Below are 20,424 nucleotides of genomic sequence, written 5' to 3'. Positions count from 1 at the left end.
AACGACACTAGGTGAATGGCTTATTAACGGAAGCATAAATAGCCATAATAATAATTTACTATTAGCCAGAAATAAGTTCATCAATGTCACTAAAGTTAAATATTACTTTTCTTATAGCTATGTTGAAAAAGACTACTGAAGGAATGTGACATATCATAATAAAGGGGATGAGTAAAAATGAAGGTGGAATGAGAGGTTCAAGTTTCCTGTTCTCCGACTCCAGGCGGCCGCCCCCGACACCCCCCATCCCTGCAGTTGCCCCAACTGCACCATTTATTTCTCGGTGGAATGCCTTTTTCTGTCTCGGCCACAAGAGGTCAGCGTAAGCTCGGTCATGTCTGTATTTTCATTTCTGTACTTTTCCAGGCCACGTGCCAATGTTCATCTCTTCCCCTCCTCTTGTTTTCTCTATGGACGCCGAGCTTTATGCACAAGTGCTCTTTGGCTTGTGGACACTAACAAATCACAACTGATTGCCTTGAGTTCTAGCAATTTCAGAAGGGCCTCTGCTAGGAGCAGCATCCAGCTTCCGGAGTTGCTGCTTTTGTTTTGCACCGTGGCCGCCAGGCCTGGGAGGGCACTGACCCTTTGCCCAGTGTGTCCACTGGCGCTTCTTGAGTCAGGGCAGGAAACCAGGGTCCCAGATTTCAGAGAGGACACCCCTTACTGTCTTCCACAGTGTATGAAGGCAACTCTGGAATGGATTGGCAGCTCAGTACCTTCATGGACGAAAATGCTTTCCGATATAGAGCCTGCCCCCCAGCCCCCGGGATGTAGCAGAACCTTCCCTCATGGGTGTGAGAGGCCTGCAGTAGCTCCAAGAACCACCTCCTTGTCACACAACAGGGAAAAGGGGGAGAGGGGCTTCTCTTTCTTTCTTTGTGGATTTCTGTGAGCCTCCCCCCCACCACCATCCCCCACCAGAAACCTCTTTCAGGGGCACCTGAGTGACTCAGTGGGTTAAGCCTCTGCCTTGGACTCGGGTCATGATCTCAGGGTCCTGGGATCGAGCCCTGCATTGGGCTCTTTGCTCAGCAAGGAGCCTGCTTCCCCCTCTTTCTGACTACTTATGATCTCTCTCTGTCAAATAAATAAATAAAATCTTAAGAAAGAAAGAGAAACCTCTTCCAGACACCTTCCAGCAGATGTAGGTGTGAGGCTCCCTGAACCAGAATGATGATGAACCAGAAATGTTCATCAGCAAGAAGAATGGAGACCCAATGATTGGTTTCAATTGTTTAGACTCATTCCCTAGATCTGGATAGGGTTTACCATTCTTAAGCAGAGGACTCATACCAGAGATCCATATTCCTGGGCTGAATTCTAGAGCCTGGGGTGATGAATCTGAAGTCAGGACACAAACCTATCTCCCAGGAGCCAGGTAAGTCGCTGCCCAAGGTCTGCAGTCTGCTGGAGCTTCCCCGAAGCAGAGTCAGGAAATCATCAACCATGACAGTTTATATAGAAACTGCTGCCCTTTGCTGGAGGAAGGAGGAAAAGAAACACACTGCTGTGACCCGCCTGGATTCTGACATCAAGAGGCCCCGGGATTCAGCGCAGAGAGCACTGGGTCAGGTGTCAGGAGTTGGGGACCTGGGATTTGTTCTGCTCAGACTGTCTGAGATCTTGAGAAAATCCCTTTGCTCTCTGGGTCTGTTGGCTTTGGAGAAATGCAGCCTGTTCCAGAAGGGGTGGCCTTGCACAGAATCAGCCTGGGCTACCGCCCCTCCTTGGGAACAGGTGGCCTGGCCTTCTGTTTGTTGGTCTCTGTATGTGCCCTTAAGGTACGGAGTCATGATAACCCATAATTTCCAACCCACTGATCTTCTCTGCTTATGTAAATATTGGGCACCACTATCGGCAGACAGATGTAGGTATTCCCTTTCCTATAGCTGACCGGTGGGGACAAACTACCCAGACAAAGGTAGGAATTCCTGAGGAAGTGGACCTGGAAGGGACACGAACTGTGAGGCCATTGATGTGTAAGCCTATAAAATGGGAGACAACCTGAACGTATTGTTCACCGACAGGGGTGTGTAATAAGAGTATTCAAACACCAAGTCATGGTGTGCTCTGCCTTCAAGATCAAGGTCAACTCTGGGGAAAGAATACAGGAATGGCGATTGGATTTTGGTTACATGTGTTATGATTTTTCTCCGAAAAAGCTTTTGACTTTTTTTTTTTTTTTTTTTCAGAGAAACACCAGTTTCTCTGGGGAAGCTGATGGCACATGTAGAGTCGTTATTCCCTTGCCTTGGTCCAGCCCCTGCTCAGGGCCCAGGGTCTGGGAAACAGTAAAACCCACAGAGAACCAGGCTTTCTGCAGACACACTCTAAGGAACCCACCCCATTGCACCTTTCATGGGTAGAGAAGGATATTAATTGCATAAGGCTCGACCGGGAGCCATCCATCTCCCCCTGGGACCAGGTAATAAGACCAGGAGAAACTCTGTTGTATTCAGAGGAATTTCAGGCTCCACCAGGAACAAGTCAGGCATGTGAGCCACCCCTGGCTTCAGCCTTGCTCTTATCCCATAGGTTTGTGCAAAGAGAACTGGGCATGAAGGAGAAATGTCCCATTTTGAAGGCGCCCCTGCCAGGGCTGGATGGTACAATTTTCTGTACCACTCACTGCCCTCACCTTTTCCTGTCTCTTCCCAAGAGAGGAATTCAAGAAGAGAAGCCAAATGAAAAGAGGAGCTTACGTGGAAGGACAGGGTTTGGGCCAAGTTCGTGCTGGGCCGCAGATCATGGTGTGTAGGAGCAGGGGTCTTGGACCGAAATGCCCCAGTGCCCGGCTCCATACTCCCCTCCTAGCCCAGAGGGGTCAGGTTTCCTGAGTATCTGTGTAGCTCAGTCTCCCCCTTAGCCACCAACGCTAATAATAGTACCTGCTTTGGGATGTGAGGTTAAAGTCACAAAGGATTCAGAACGGTGCATAGCACAGGGAGTTCTCAGTATATGTTAGTTCTTATTATTTTTACTATGATTTACCAACTACTCTGATTTTGAGCAGATGATTTCTCTGAGCCTCAGGGGTGCTCCTAGACCTTAAAGCACTATTCTAGGGCCCAAGGAGATAGTGAGTAACGATTTTACAAGGTCTTCCTACTGCAAAGTTGTAATGAAACCCAGACCTTCCCCTGAGTCCCATTGGCACAGATAAAGGATTTCCATCCTGAGCTCTGCATCAGAATCGCATGAAGATTTTACAAATAAAAATATTTTTAACAGAATGACACAATCATGACATTCTAAATAGTTCATGTTAACTATTTGCACCACAAAAGGTAATAAAATAAGCAGTTCAATCAGTGGGAGTTACAACTTGACCTTGTGACTTGGGGTCATCCTCTTTGGTAATAGTTTTAATTTTTTTGAAACCAGTCCTTGGAAGTGTGTCTAGCCAGGTACCCAAGGATATACCCTCAGGAAACCAGGGTAGGCTGTAAATGTCCCCCAGCCAAAGACCATCAGGAACAGACTTGTGATTGAACAAGTTGAATTTATTTCTCATCGAAATGAAGGACAACACCAAGAGGAAATGTGGAGTCCTGAGTAAGAGCATGGTGGAGGGGACACAATAGGATTTGAGCCAGAGCTGGGTGCTTTAGAGACAGGTTTGTGGAATCATGTCTTTGCTCTGCAATGGATGCTGGCAGGAAGCCGAGTCAAATCTATGACTGAGTAGCTTGAAAAATCTTCTATACAATTTGGAAGGGTATTTGCTCAGTTTTGTGGTTTGGACAATGTCCATGTTTCAGCCTGCATTCAGACATGACTACAGAGTGGTTTTCTTTTTGCCTTGACCCATCGGAGTTGCGACGTGGCCTTCTCTAATGTTGCTGTTGTGTGAAATTGTTTCTACTGAACAGGAGAGTGTCGTGTCCTAGCTGTGAGGGCCACACCTGCTCCTGGCAGCACTGAGCCCAACAGATGGTGCCAGGCCAGTTCCCAAATGTCAGGGGCTGCGTCTCTCTTTCTCCGTATCTCTTTCAGCCAAGGCCAGACTGTCAAGTTTCAGGACATAAACTGATGATCTTCACTGTTGCCGAGACATTGCTGGTCAGGTGTTAATCCAGAGTGTGCTGCCTGTAGGTAATCTCTCCTGCCATTTTGTTGCAGGTTGAGTCGTTGTATGCACTGACATGGCCATGACTTCCCAGGAGCATTGAAGACTCTGGGTGGGATGTATCAGTTGACTGTATTGCTGGCAGTTACCAGAAACAGAAATGATAATTAGTCCTTTCAACAGGCTGTGCACAGGGGCCTAATCATCCAACTGAGACCAAAAAACTCATCCTGGAATCCAACAAGGTCGGTGGTGAAAAGCTAGGTTTTCCTTTAGCCTAATAACAGGCTATGTCATTGGCTGGAGTACGTACAACCAGCAAGAAGTGTTGGCTACAATACAATTTTCTAGTGGCTAGTCAAGAGAAAATTCACGTCTTTATGATTATCCATGGTTCTGACTAATAAACTTAAATTGGTTTGTAGTGTTTCTAGAGAATAAATTGTGTAACTCCTGACATCTGCTGGTGTCAAAAGTAAGTTTTGGACTTGATGCAACTTTTCTAGTTGTATTATCCGTACTGTGAAGGTTGTCATGCAAATACCATGCATGAAAAAGTCACTTAAGCCTCTTGGATTTCTCCCAAGTAGATTCTTTTTGCCTCTTTCTGGAGGTTTCTGGATATTTTTTTGTTCAGAGAAACACGATCCCTTGGAGGGGTAGTAGTTTTAAATATATGAAAATCTATAACAATTATCCTGTATATGCAGGATTAGTATGTGGTCGTCAATACACACTAAGTTATCTTTGTACTTAAGTCTGATGGCCCCATAAGCAGCAGATCCTATTGGGGCATGAACTGTATTGGGATTATAAGTGTTATTTTGCAATGCCATTGACCAAATACTCTATTCCCCAAGGAATTCATCAGTTCCTGCAAAACACCCAAGAGCACATCTGACTATTGGACCAAACTCAGTCCAATATTAGTCCCAACTGGACTAGGCTTTTCTGAGAGGGTTGCTATGGCTTTCACAGAAACATTTTGTTGACATGGGTCAAGGTCCAGTTTTTATAAGACTGAATTTGAGATCAGTTATGGGAGAGAAGCTCATGTACCAGAAAGATCAGTATAAGAAAATTTACCTTGAGTGTTTAAAGGAACAAAAGACATGGTCTGAGAAAAATATGTCAAAGTATTTTATTTTATTTTATTTTATTTTTTTAATGGTAAAAGATCATGGTGTGGGGAAGGGGCAGTCAAAGTTAACAGGATGAAGTTGAGGGAGATCGTATTAAGAGAATGGCAGAGGAAAACGCTGGGTGTGATTTGATTAGTGTAGAGAGAGGGAAGGAAAAGGATACTGAAAAACAGAAAATTTATCTAATGCAGACATCTTGGGTCTTGCACTCAACATCATCTAGAAAATTCCTAAGAACCTTCAGTTTCAAGTCTCCTGATGGAATGGACATCCAGTGGGCAGGAATAAGTCTTTTAAGTTTGGAGACATAGCCTGAAGACCAATATCTTGGAGTTTCACTGTGACAGTCATTGAGGAGTACTTGATAAATCTTTTCCCATTGAGGTTCAAGGAGTTTTTCTCTGGTGCCTTTTTCAGAGACCCAAACCTCCATGTCTCAGATCATGCAGCAACTGCTTCAGGGGCCTGTTTTAGAAATTGTACCTATTGGTGATAAATTCAGAGGTATTTTATGAATTCGCTAGAGTAATTCCCTAGAGTAATTACTCATATCGGCATATAAGACGGTAAATCTAGAATTGGAAGTAATTCTTAAACTCCTGAGGCAGCCTGTTTTTAATGCAGAAGGAGATAACTTCTGAGCCCTATGAGAAATCGATCTTGTTGCCATCAAGGCTAATGGGAATAGGGCCTGAGAAGTTTGAGGGTTTTTGAGAGGTTTCATCATTATGGTTTTAGAAATCTGTTAGTTCTTTTTACTTTCCCTGAGGTTTATGGATGATAAAATGGAGTTTCTGAATAAAAGGCAAGGCTTACAGAGTTCTTAACAGTAGTGCCCATGAAATATGTGTCCTCATTACTGCAAAGACAGGTTAAGATTCTCCTAGCCCAAAGTACAAAATCAAGCAATAGTTTCCCCCCTGTCATTATTGCCATAGTTTTCCAGAAGGCTAATCTCAACAGTGCCTATGTCCCACCTTTGTGGTCTTTCTGGGGTTGTGTCCTCAGCAGGTGGGACAATACCAGAAACATCCTCAGTAATACCATATGCTCTTGTGGATAATGTCATGAAGCATTTTTTAAAAACTCTACTTCCATTATGGCTTATTCTAACTTTAGGTAGGAGCAAAGCATCCCAGTGTCTCCAAAGCACGGTCCTATACTGGCCAGGACATCTCTGTTCCTAAAGCATTTTGAAATCATGAGCTACCCTAAAATCATACCTACTCTCAATATAACTGTTTACCTCTTTATCTTCTGTCAGCCTACAAGTTTGGGTAAGGACAATTAATTTAGCCATCTGGAATATTTAATTTCTGGGGGAAGCTTATATGTCAAGGGCAAATTCCAGTTTTTGATGGCATACCTAGCTTTGTGAGTTTCAGTTTTTTGTTTTGTTTTTTAAAGTATGAGCCATATAAAACCACAATAAAATCAAAGTTATCTCATATAGAAGATCCATACTCATGAGAGAGAGTTCCCAAAATGATATTATGTCATTGTTGGATTCTCTTTCCTCAGGTAAAAAAAGGAGAGTGGTCAGATTTTAAAATGCAGCAGTTGGCAAAACAGGTGGTCATGGCTACCAGGCAGGTGTGAATCCAGTGGTTCTTTTATACCAAGTCCTCTGTGAAACAGTCCATGGAGCATGGTGTTACCAGCCTCCAAAACAGAAGAGGTTCCCAGATGCATATTGGATATCCTCAGCGTATCACATTGCCTTTGACATGAGAGAGAGAAAATGAAATTTGTGCCTCTACCATTAGATCAAGATTATGTTAACTTAAAGAACCAAAGCATAAAGGCAAAGATACTCACTGTCAAAGAGCTGGGTTTCTGTGTTTATGTGAAGTCCTCTCAAGATAATCATTACATGCCTTCAGGTGTGAGACTGTGCACAGTAACCAACCGTCCAGACCTCGTGGGTAGACTCTGAGCATAAGTGACTAAGACTTCTCTACTGTCCAAGCACTTTGGTGAAGGGACAGGACCATTTTCAGCCAGAACAACACAGGCTGTCCTCCAAAGTCTGCTCTGGGCTGGTGGTGTGCCCACAATAATATAGTAATGGTCAACTGCTACTTGTGGTTCTCTGATGATTGCACTTCTTGTTAATCCTCTGGCATACTTTGGTAATTTTATTGATTAGAATTCATAGCTACATTTGTTCAGATGTTGTTCTTTTAAAACCTTTGTACCTATACAGTAAATATGCAATGTTTTTCTCTTTCAGAAAATTTCTATGGAAAGCTGTAAGAATTGCCTGATGGAAACTCAGACTGTCATGGGATTATATAGTTCTTTCTGGAGATCCTGAATTTGCTCTTTTTATCAACTAAGCATTGACATATTTTAATAAAAAGTCTAGGTCTTCAAGTTATTCCATGGACGCTTTATTTTTTTAAGACTGTAACTTATTTCAGATAGAACAATAATTTTGAAAATGTTTTGAGAACTTCATCTGTCTTGTTTTGGGGACTTCAAAGTTAATGGTTATTATTACTATCACTATTTAAAAATTGAAAAAAAAAAATTTAGAACCAAAACAAGTTACTCCTGATAATGATGTGAACTATTCACTGGCAACTGCCCCAAGGCCTTGTGGCCATATCACCCTACCACATAACCATTTGCTTCATTACCTCTTGATGCCTGGAGCAAGAGCTTCCAGAACCAGGTGCTACTAGTAGGCATCTGTAGAACTTATCACTGAGAAATCTCTGAGGGGATTTATATGTTGCCTTCTCCAGAGTTTAGTGCAAAGGGAGAGTGGGTGGTGTGGCAGTCAAATCACAGCACGACTTGGCTTGCCTGGGAAGGCTTGGCTCCAAGGCTTGCCATAACTGGATATGTTAGGAACAATAAATACATAAACTACTTAACATTTTCCTTGTTTTTGAAAGGTTGATAAAGCCAGTATGAGGTCTGATTTTAGTCTAGTAAGTCTTAGAAAAATATATCAGAAGGAACATGTTGAAAATGTAGCCAGTTTTAAAATCTTAATTTTTTTAAGTGCTAATGTTGTGTATTTTTATATCTTCTAAAGTATGATAAAGCTTTAAAATGTAAAAAAAAGAAAAAAAAAGAGAGAGAGAGTCTAGGTAGAATGAGAACTCATTAAATGTAGTGGGGGCCCTAGAACTAAATCAATGGAAGTTTTCTTTTCTTTTTCCCCTAAATCAATGCAAATTTTCACACATTTTGCTGTTGTACATTAAACAAGTTAGATATGGTTTCGCCACTGGATATAACAAAACACTGAAGTAAGCAGGAGATCTCTAATGATTTTCACATAACTGAGTCAATACTCCTACCACTTGTTCAGAATTTTCATGAAAAAGAAGCAAAAGGAACTTATGAATCTAGAATCCTAAAGCAAATTAAAAAAAAAAAGATTTTATTTATCCATTTGAGAGACAGAGAGAGAGAGAGCCCCAGGAGAAGCAGATAAGGAGGGAGAAGGACAAGCAGAGTCAACACAAAGCACAGAGCCCAACTGGGGGCTCGATCCCAGGACCCCAAGATCATGACCTGAGCAGAAAGCAAGAGTCAGACATTTAACCTACTGAGCCACTCAGGTGCCCCGCAAGAATTTTTTTTTTTTAATTTTTTGATAAACAGCTACTGTTCCAATATTTGTGCTTAAACATGAGCCTGCTTCTTATAACCTGAAAAGTATACAATTATTAAAAGATAGTTCAATTAATACATTCTACTTATATACAATTCACCTAGGGAGATCGGCTCTCTTTTGGATTTGTCTGGTTTTATGGGCTGGTTTTTTGTTTTTGTTTTTGTTTTTGGCTGTTTTTTTTTTTTAATTTAAATTTAATTAGCCAACATATAGCACACCATTAGTTTCAGATGTAGGATTCAATAATTCATCAGTTTTGTATAACACACAGTGCTCATCACATCACATGTCCTCTTTAATTCCCATCACCCAATTGCCCCATCCCTCCACCCAACTCCCCTTCTGCAAACCTCAGTTTGTTTCCAGAGTCAAGAGTCTCTCATGGTTTGTCTTCCTCTCTGATTTCTTCCCATTCAGTTTTCCCTCCTTTCCTCTATGATCCTCTGCACTGTTTCTTATGTTCCACATATGAGTGAAACCATATGATAATTGTCTTTCTCTGATTGACTTATTTCACTTAGCATAATATCCTCTAGTTCCATCCATGTCGATGTAAATGGTAGGTATTCATCCTTTCTGATGGCTGAGTAATAATCCATTTTATATATAAACCACATCTCCTTTATCCATTCATCTGTTGAAGGGCATCTGGGCTCCTTCCACAGTTTGGTCATTGTGGACATTACTACTATGAGCATTGGGTGCATATGTCTCTTCTTTTCACTATGTCTGTATCTTTGGGGTAAAAGCCTACTGGTGCAATTGCTGGGTTGTAGGGTAGCTCTATTTTTAACATCTTGAGGAACCTCCATACTGTTTTCCAGAGTGGTTGTACTAGATTACATTTCCACCAACGGTGTAAGAGGGTTCCCTTTTCTCCACACCCTAGTCAACACTTATTGTTTCCTGTATTGTTAATTTTTGCCATTCTAACTGGTGTAAAGTATCTCATTGTGGTTTTGATTTTCACTTCCCTGAGGGCTAGAGATGTTGAATATTTTTTCATGTGTCTGTTAGCCATTTGCATGTCTTCTTTGGGGAAGTGTCTGTTCATGTTTTCTGCCCATTTCTTAACTGGATTATTTGTTTTTTGGGTGTTGAGTTTGAGAAGTTCTTTATAGATTTTGGATACCAGCTCTCTCTCTATAGTACCATTTACAAATCTCTTCTCCCATTCCGTGGTTGACTTTTAGTTTTGTTGACTCTTTCCTTTGCTGTGCAGAAGATTTTTATCTGGATGAAGTCCCAAAAGTTCATTTTTGCTTTTGTTTCCTTTGCCTTTTTTTGGTTGTTCTTAAATACCACGGTTGGAGGACAAAGTCTTATTGTAGCTTTGAATTACCTAAAATCTGAAGAATTTTAACAAACCTAATTATTCCTATTTCCCCTTATTTTGTACAGTAAAATTATAAAATTATTATTCTGAATTTTGGAAGGGCAAAATAAAGACTAACAGCACAGAAGAGAGTATAAATCATAACTACCTAAAATCAGAAATAATTTTAGAACATTGTGAAAATACACAATAACAACTGTAAGAACGAAATTAAGAAAAACACAATAAATTTTTAAAAACTGATTAAAGTATAAAGAAAATACTGATACTTAACAGAATTACTGAGTTACAAAAGGAAACTCCACAATAAAAGCATATAAGTTTATTCCTGCTGTACACTACTTATGTAATAATTTGGAGCAAAATATTTATTATTGTACTTTTATATGTATATACTTAGGCATACACAGGTATATAAAGAGGTAATTATTTAAACTTTTACTGTAGCTTTAAAATATAATTAATTTATGAGTATATTTAAAAATATAGCTATCATATTAAATATATCCTATGAATGAGCTGTTATAAATTTCTTAAGCAGTAATTCATATGTATTTGATGCATATTATTAATATCTTAATAGTTAGTCATTTATATTAAAATCATCTTTTTTTTTCTTTTTAAGATCTCACAACCCTGAAATCAAGACCTGTGCTGAGACCAAGAGTCAGACACTCAACCAACTGACCCACCCAGGTGCCCCTATATTAAAATTATCTTTAATCCTCTCTGCCTAGTTGTGATTTCTCTCTGTGAAATAAATAAAATATTTTTAAAAAATCATCTTTAATCCAAGTAACCAACACAAACAAGAACTACAGGACAAAAAACAAGAATTGTTTCAGTTTTTTTAATAAACACATCATTTTAACAATTGAAGTGGATGGATTCTCACACACAAAAACGTACATATTTATTTCTGTCTGTATAATTCGGATGAGACAGATGTCATTCAAAGACAACTGTATATTTTATTGTTAATCTATTGCTGCTTAAAACAGTAAGAGTAGAAATTATGTTTACCAGTAAGTGTTTTGTGTCTCCTTTTGGAAATTTATCTAGCTTTCAGAACTTAATTGACTAAGATCTTAAGATTAGATAAGAATTGGGAAATTACAAGTTAGTTAAATCTGTAGCTTTATAAAAATTTAATAAAGTTTAAAATTTTTAAAAGACATCCATTATTATCATTTCATTTCACCATGTATATACATAAACTTAAATTTATATGTATAGTTTTTTTTTATTTTAAACTGGTTATGTAAACAGTGGTAACTTAACTTAACTCATAAATCGAATACAGAAAATTTATAAAGTTTAAATCATGGGGCAGTTCACCCTTGTCTTGAACAAACAAAAATTGTGTCCTGATGTTATATTTATATGGTAAACTAGTTTTTAAGCATACCAAATCTAGTTTGGTTGGAGAATATACTTGGATTTCGATCATCTAAATTTAGTGTTATTCTTTGGTGTGGCATATGGTACATCCCAAAGAATGTTACATGTGCATTGGAAAATAATCTGTATTTTGTAATCAAGTGGAGTGTTCCATCTATCTCAAGTTAGTTGATTGTGTTGTTCGAGTCTTCCATATCTTTGTTAATTTTCTGTCCAGCTGTTCTAACAATTATTCAGAATAGGGTATTGAATTTTCTAACTATAGCCAGTGAATTTTCTTTTCTTTTTTTTTTTAAAGATTTTTTTTTATTTATTTATTTGACAGAGAGAGAGATCACAAGTAGGCAGAGAGGCAGGCAGAGAGAGAGGAGGAAGCAGGCTCCCTGCGGAGCAGAGAACCCGATGCGGGGCTCGATCCCAGGACCCTGAGATCATGACCTGAGCCGAAGGCAGCGGCTTAATCCACTGAGCCACCCAGGCGCCCCTAGCCAGTGAATTTTCTATTGCTCTTTTCAATTCTAGTAGAGTTTGTTTCATGTATTTTAGATTTTTTTATTACGTATGTATACATTTATAATATATATTCTTTTTTTGAATTTTTAATTTCTTTTCAGTGTTCCAGAATTCATTGTTTATGCAACACATCCAGTGCTCCATGCTATATGTACCCTCCACAATACCCACCACCAGGCTCACCCAACCTCCCACCCCCCACCCCTATAATATATATTCTTGGTGTGTTAAATTTTTATTGTTGAGATGTTTCTACTTCCAATAATATTTCTTGTCTTAAGATCTATTTTATTTTATTTTTATTAAGAGTTTTATTTATTTATTTGAGAGGGAGAGAGAGAGAACATGAGCTGGGGGGGAGGGGCAGAGGGAGAAGCAGAATCTCCACTGAACAGTTAGGGCTGGATCCCAGAACCCTGGGATCATGACCTTGGAATCATGATCTGAGCTGAAAGTAGACACTTCATGGACTGAGCCACCCAGGTGCCCCTTAAGATCTATGTTATTGATAGAGTCCTTCCACTTCTCTTATGTTTACTATTTACATTCTTTTTATTTTCATTTTCAATCTCTTTGTGCCTTTAAATTTAAGGAGTGTCAGCAGCACAGTTTGGGTCATTGGAAGCTCCATTCAAAGCACAGTATAACCATTCATCCTTCAAAGTCTATTTCCTTATCTCATTTATTTATTCCAATTCTCCACTCCCTTTTTTCCTAATCCTCCCTAAAGAAATCATTATGTGTTTATTTTGTCTTTAATTTTGTATGAGTTCATATAAAATGTATAGTTTTATAATGTGTACGTGTTTTAACTTCAATAAATGCTACTGTGTTCTCCCTCATTCTGTTTCTTGCTCTTTTAGTCTGAACTTCCCCTAGACCTTGCCAAGAACATGGGCCTTGTTGGCACATTTGTGCTCTTTTTTATTAAACAAACAAACAAACAAAGGATCCAACCAGATTAGTCATTAGCAGCCACTACTGGCAGGCCAGATCTGGCCCTGCACTTTTTTATGAAAATAAACTTTTTTTGAACACAGCAATGCCCACTCGTGTGTGTACCATCTATGAATGTTTTCATGCTACAATGGTCAAGTCTAGTAGTTGCCATAGAAACCACACCACCTACAAAACGAATGATATTACTATGTGTGCCTATACAGAAAGTTCACCAGACCCCTGAACGGGATGATCCATTACAAACTCCATTTTCTCATTTGCCAAAATCTTCCTTTTTTCTGTCATTCTCCCTGAGGGGGATCATGAGCTAATGGAGGAAGGCAAACAAGCAAACATTTACCATGACTGCACAGCTTTTCCGAAGGCATCTGCTCTCCTCTTCAGAAACCCCACTTGAGGTTACGTGATGAGGCCTCAGCGCTGGCAGAGCCTGTCACGCATTGGAAATGCTCCTTCTACAAGCTCCGTGTCAACTCCTCTGGATATTATGGACTTGAGCAATAATGTCTAGGTGTTTAAGACTGCTTTTTAAATCAGTCCCTTAACTAATGTGGAGTAAAAAAAGAGGCTGCTCTCAGTGAGAACTGTTTCTCACTCTTTATACTGGCAGTGTACCCTTATATTTTTTAATATTATTACCCATTTTATACATTATTGTAAAAGGCTCCAGGCTTTGGGGGAAAAAAAAAACATTTAAAAACACAGAAGGCACAAATTCTTGGGGATTAAAGTGGGGCAGGTGGACAGAGGATCCAAAGCTCTTAGCATCAAAGGTCTTTCAGAGCGTTATTACTCTTCTCTGTTCATTATTACTCTTTTGTCTTATTATCCTGGTCTAGACATCATCTCTTACTGGTGTAGTTTAATAAAGATGCGATTTACAGAGGTTAAGTCACTGTGCAGTACAGTTCTAGGCAGGTAGTAGACAGTCATTAAATGTCCGTTAGATGAATGAATGTCCATGATGGGTGGTTTCAATGTAATCTCAGTTTCTAGAAACTTTAAATGTTAAAGAAATTACTGGAACACGCATTCGTTGACAGTCATCCAGATGGGCAACCACAGCATGAGAGGAGTCCAGACCCGAATAGACAGTGAATTATGCTAAAGGCTAACAATGGCCAAGGGTTTGAGGGGGCAGTGTAGAGGGGACACAACAAAATATCAAAACAACTAGCTTCACTGCAGTTGTACTTAAACTCAGTTGATGTAGTTAGCATCAGGTTAACTGTCTTGCCTCTATTAACCCTATGAGTATCCTTTAGTAGATACTGGCTACATAAATTCTCACAGTGCATTCAGATTTCACTTGTCTTTTGTTCTTTGGCAAGGATTCAAATTGAATCAAGACCTCCTTATATAAAATTTATATATTCAAGTCAGAGGACCACTTACCAAATTAACAAATAACCAGTTTTCCTCAGTAAACATATAAATACCTGATCCATGGATATGTTATTTATTCTTTACTTTTGCTATTTGGTGCTTTTGGTTGTTCAATATTTAATATTTGCTGAAAGACAAAAAGAATAATATTGCAAACATGCATTTACATACTACCCTACTTGACAAATAAATCATTTTCAATCCAACTGAAGCTCCTAGTGGTCTCATCCTTGATCACAGAACTCTTCTCTCCACTAGATGTAACAACCTTCTATACTTCAGGATTATTATTTTCATGCATATTTTCTACATATATTTTCATCCCTAGAAAATCCAGTATTTCTTATACACATATAACCTGCATGTAACTGGTATCAAAATTTAGGTGTTTTGGGGCTTTTTTGAAAATCTTACTTCAATCAGTATTATATTTTTGAGTTTCAGTCATAGTGATACAGTTAGCTCTTGTATAATATTCTATTGTATGAATATAGCTTTTTTTTATCAATTCCATTTTTTGATTATTTAAGTTCTTTCCAACTTTTTTTTTCTATTACAAACAATATTTTTGTGACTACTCATATACATGTCTCCTTATGGACATGTATAAGAGTTTCTTTAGGGTGATATTGAATAATGACAACATTGATACCACTGCTATGAGAAATAAAACATGCAGCTTACTGAGAGTTGCAAAATGTAACTTCTAAGTATGTCAGATATATTAAATCATTTCAACCCCACTTCAACCCAGTAAAATAGATCATTATTATCCTCATTTTATGCATACAGAAAACACAAGAGGACAGTTGATGGGTCTGTGATATGTAAATTTTCAATTTTACCAGATATTGCAAATTATCCTTCAAAGTGTTATAATAATTTCCATATCCATTAGAGATGTGTATCAGTTTTTATTAACTTATATTCTTGCAGCTCTTAATAATGTCAGACTTGATGGAGTGAAAAAAAGGGCCACATGGACCCCAATGTTCATAGCAGCAATGTTCATGATAGCCAAACTGTGGAAAGAGCCGAGATGACCTTCGACAGACAAACGAATAAAGAAGATGTGGTCTTTACATATAATGGAATATTACTCAGCCATCAGAAATGATGAATACCCAAATTTGTATCAACATGGACAGGACTGGAAGAGATTATGATGAGTGAAATAAGCCAAGCAGAGAAAATTATCATACGGTTTCACTTACTTGTGGAGCATAAGGAATAACATGGAGGACATTAGGAGAAGGAAATGAAAAGTGAAGCAGGGGAAATCAGAGGGGGAGACAAACCATGAGAGACTGTGGACTCTGAGAAACAAACTGAGGGTTTTAGAGGGGAGGGGGGTGGAGAGATGGGTGAGCCTGCTGGTGGGTATTAAGGAGCACATATTGCACAGAGCACTGGGTGTTACATGTAAACAATCAATCTTGGAACACTACATAAAAAGCTAATGATATAATGTATGGTGACTAACATAATAAAAAATCATTCTAGAGATTAAAATACATATTTGGGTATTATATGTGTTATTTATTTGTGCCAATAGTTCAGATGAGAAAGAGAGAGATCAAAATAATAATTCTGTCTTAAGAGTATGGATGAGTAAGGAAACCCAGAGTCTGGGAGTTTGAGACCCTAGTAAAACGCCCCACAGAGAATTGTACATTATTGATTGTTGGCACGTGCCTGTCCAAAGGGTGGAACCATATGCTAGTGACAGCTCTGTTTTCTTAACGCTCACAGGGCTATTGAACACAAAAGGGAAAGTCTCAACTAAAATTCAGAGTATAGAAAGTCTCATCTCTAACTTTCAATTCTCTCCCAGTTTGAACATATATAACTTTACGGAGAGTGATGTAGACTTGAACACCCCCACATTCTCTTTCTTATTTGTGAATGATTCAAATAGCACAGAAAAAAAAATCAGTACCTTTGTTTAGAAAACCTAAAATGTCCACTTCTCCCCAGAACTGGCTAATTTTTTATACTTCCTGCAAAAGGAAAGAATGTTTATTATATATATTTGATTGATGGAGAGATATACTCAAATTATGAACATAAGGAGATTAAGGATCTTTAAAATTGTGGTCAAAGCAGATAAAAATAAAACTTTCCAGCTCATGGAGGTTGTGGGAAATGTCATTTTCCATGAACACACTTACATTAACACTTTAAGTGCACCGAGACTCAAAATCCCACCAAACGGAAAATTCCCATAGTGTGGGAAGTGGGCTTCTTACCACACGGGCAGCTGAGGCCCTCCTCATCAAAGGGTCCCTCTGTATTCAGCAGATTTCAGAAACTAGTATTTCTGTGAGGGGGTCATGCAAACATACTTGACTGAGTTAAAGTGAAAGGTATGTTTTGCAAAGAAATGAAGTTCAGGCCATTAAAAGTTAGGATATGCTCACAGCAGCAAGACAAACTATATTTCAGTAACACAGCCTATGTTATTGTGGCAAACTCCTTTCCCCACAGAAAATTTAGAGGTCTTATGGCCTCCATAAAACAGCAGCTCCTCCTCCTCAAAGGGAGCATTTTGGAACTCTGAAAATTCTGATTCCCTATTGAGTTTTACAAAAGAGGTTTTCTGAGGCCATGAAGCACCCCCTTCTGGTTCTGCAATTCCAAGGAAAATATCAACAGTAACAATAGAAGCTTCCTTCTTTTGTTTCTCCGTCCCACCCACGTTGAAAAGATCTCTGAGTTCTTCAAACATCAACCTGGACTATTCAATAGAAAACAGGAGAGGGAAAAAAATATCTCTTCTGGGGGCATTCCAGTCAAAAAGAGAAGCCTGGCTTAATGTCGTTATTATCGACCAAATCCCCTCAGCTCAGGGAGGGAACTTCTTCTCTTCTTCTTGCTTGGAAATAAGAAAACCTATTTCATGGTAGGATCTTGGTCATGAGGGTTTGGTTTTTTAAGTGACTTAGTGATGATAAGCCAGTCCTTATTATTCCGTGAAATTACTTGAAAGTAGATGGAGATTGCCAAGATATTTTAATTAATTAATTAATTAAAAGTAATTCCTTTGAAAATAAACATTACCCTTTGTGTTTTGATTTAGCCACTGTATGTCTATTCTCCATTAGGAAGCTTGTTCCTGAGCTGTCCTCAGGTATCTGAGCTCTCAAGCTCTGTATAACATAGGACTGTTGGAGAACCCATCCCATGACAGAATATTCTAATTAGCAAGGTGTCTGCTAATGAAGAACTCAGAAGCTGCTGTCTTTTAAATTAACTTAATGCCAAAGAAGAGATATTACAAGGCATGCTCTCACTCAAGAGTGTGTTTGGACTATGAGAGGTTTCCAGAGGAGTCATCTGATATTTCTTGTAAAGCGAGGTGGGTAGTTGGGGTTCCTGGGATGACAAAAGATCAGGGAAGGAAGGTGGAAAGATAAAAGGAAGGGAAAGAAGTGGGAGGTGACTGATGGGTGAGACAGAGGAATTACACAGTTGAATGAATCTCATCTATTAAAATAGGCCGTGGTTCCCTGATAAATCAGCACATTCGGAAATCTCTTTTCCTCAAGGAAACCTCTATTTTGTTATCTTGAATGCATTTTAAGCTATTTCTTTTTAAGTTATAGGGAACTCCAAGGAATCATATTTGGAGAGAAGGAGCAACTTAGATGATACTAAAGATACCAAAGAATAACGATTGCTGGCTCATTGAACATAATAATAAAAATTAATTAATAAAAAATAATGATTAATTTTGGAAAATATGCTCTTGATGCATACATGTATCTATCAAAACAAACCAATACCCCATTCCCAACTCAGTCTTGCAACCTTTGATCCATGGTCCGTGGCATGGACAGTAGGGGAAAAAGCCATAAATTAGGCAATAAATGCCATTTCAAGAGTCAAAAATTAGAGCCAATATTGTTGGTCATTGTCCTAGTTTGAGATCCTCCAGAGGCTGATGTTAAGGCAAGGATCTGAGATGGGTTTCTGAAGCCAGCAGGGAGGGGCTGCCAAGAGACCAGAAAGGGGTGCTGAGGAAAAATGGTGGGAGGCGAAAGGTGGGGGAAGGGGGAGAGGGGGAGTTCCAGAATTTAAACAGCTAGAGAGAAGCTCTAAAGAGAGCCTTGAGGAGAGCCCACAAACGATGAACTAGAGAGGGAAGCTGGAAGGAGCCTGGGTGAGCCCAATACTAGGGTTTAAGGAATTTTAGGTGAAGAGGGGCAGGCAAGTTCTGCTTCCCAACTAGGCTTCATCAACTTTAGAGATTTTAAAGTGCAAAGTCCAGACAATCAGAGCCACCCCTGGAACTGGAGATCAGGTTTCCCTCTCTTCAGATGGCGAGCTCAGGTCCCTTCTTAGCTCATTCCAAAAGCCATGGGCAAATATTTGGTAACACCTGACTCTTGAGAAAAGGAAATGGGATGCTGCCTGTCTACTTGCCAAGGAGGTGAGAGACAGGACAGCCAAGCCCAGAGGGAAAGGTGGGCATTAGAAATACACCCCCTCGCTTTTTTTTTTTTTTTAGTTAATTTTTTTATTAACATATAACATATTATTAGCCCTAGGGGTACAGGTCTGTGAATCATCAGGCTTACACACTTCACAGCACTCACCATAGCACATTCCCTCTCTAATGTCCATAACCCAAGCACCTTCTCCACGTGCCTTCTCCCCGCAGCAACCCTCAGTTTGTTTTGTGAGAATAAGAGTCTCATGGTTTGTCTTCCTCCCAAGCCCATCTTGCTTAATTTTTTCCTTCTCTAACCCCCAAGAACTCTCAAGACCCCACTTTGCCTCTCAAATTCCTCATATCAAGGAGATCATATGATAACCTCCCCCCGCTTCTTAGTGATTCCGTGACTCTTTCCCCTGACCCTCTTCTGAAATTATGGTGAATGTAACCTCTTCATGATTCCCTATTAACTTCTTCAGGAACATAAAGAGAGATACTTATTTCCCTTGCTGCTTGAAACCCCTGCTCCAAGCCTAGGCTCACTCCTTCAACTTACAATGGAAGCATAAGGATGGGAGTAATGATGACCTTTAGTGGCTCTAAGAGCAGAGAGGACCGGTCTTGCCTTTTAAGTTTTTTTTCCCCTAGGTTGTCAGCTTTTCCTTTATGCACAATGGGGAAGTTCTTTCATTCTTTCATTTTTAGCTATTCAGGAGACATCTTGGGGGAACAAACTCAAAGAAGAGGTTGAAAGGAAATTGAGTTGGATCCCTGCCTGATCCCCCACTGTGGTAGGAAGAATGTAGGGGTGGCACACAGAGAAGTAAATCCCAATACTCGAGTGATGAATAGCCAGGGCATCTGGCTGGCCTGCCCCATCTTGGGAGGACTGCTCCATGTGGTTCTACTCAACACCCGTTCTTTGGCATTCCTGTTGTCTGGAACCTGACCAACGTCATCCATAACTTGGCTATGTAGGTTTTCTTACATACAGTGAAAAAAACACCCTTTGAGCCCCTGGCCGAGGAAAGACTCAGCTACTGGCACATTGGGGAAAGAGGGGAGTATGGGATCCAATTTCTGTCTTCCTGCAGATCCCACAGAATCTCTTCTGGTGTCCTCTACCTCCTGGCCAGCTTCTACACCAAGTAGGATGCTGTTCATTTCCTCGCCAACACAGCCTCATGGCTCAGTGTACTACTGCCTACGTTGCCCCCATTCCATGGGACTCCTCTCTTTGATCAACAAACACTGTGGGATGGGGCTGGAGATAGTACTGCACCAAAGGACTGTTACATCCTTTCCTTCTCCATACTATTTTCTGTATCTTGAAAGCCTGAGAACTATACCACCTTTCCCAAGCCCCAGGAAGAGAACAAGTGGGAAAATGGGGCTCTCTTGGTCCCATCCGGCAAAGAGCAGGTTTCTTTGAATCAGAAAAGGTGGGAAAGACAAGGGCCAAATCACTCTCCTTCACAGTAAGCAGGAAGCTATGTTTGGGCAGCTTGTCTGGTAATTAAGTTTTTCCAGATCTTCCACCCC

General features: G+C 39.7%; 1 pseudogene; it reads left to right on the top strand.

Annotated features, from left to right (window-relative positions):
* The first annotated feature begins 1,449 nt into the window (after window positions 1-1,449).
* Window positions 1,450-20,214, top strand: LOC123926606 (annotated as a pseudogene).
* The last annotated feature ends 210 nt before the right edge of the window (window positions 20,215-20,424 follow it).

The sequence above is a fragment of the Meles meles genome, chromosome 16 (genome assembly GCF_922984935.1).
Source record: "Meles meles chromosome 16, mMelMel3.1 paternal haplotype, whole genome shotgun sequence".
Taxonomy (NCBI): Eukaryota; Metazoa; Chordata; class Mammalia; order Carnivora; family Mustelidae; genus Meles; species Meles meles.
Note: the sequence above shows the minus strand (reverse complement) of the source record. Positions and strands in the feature narration are given on the sequence as shown.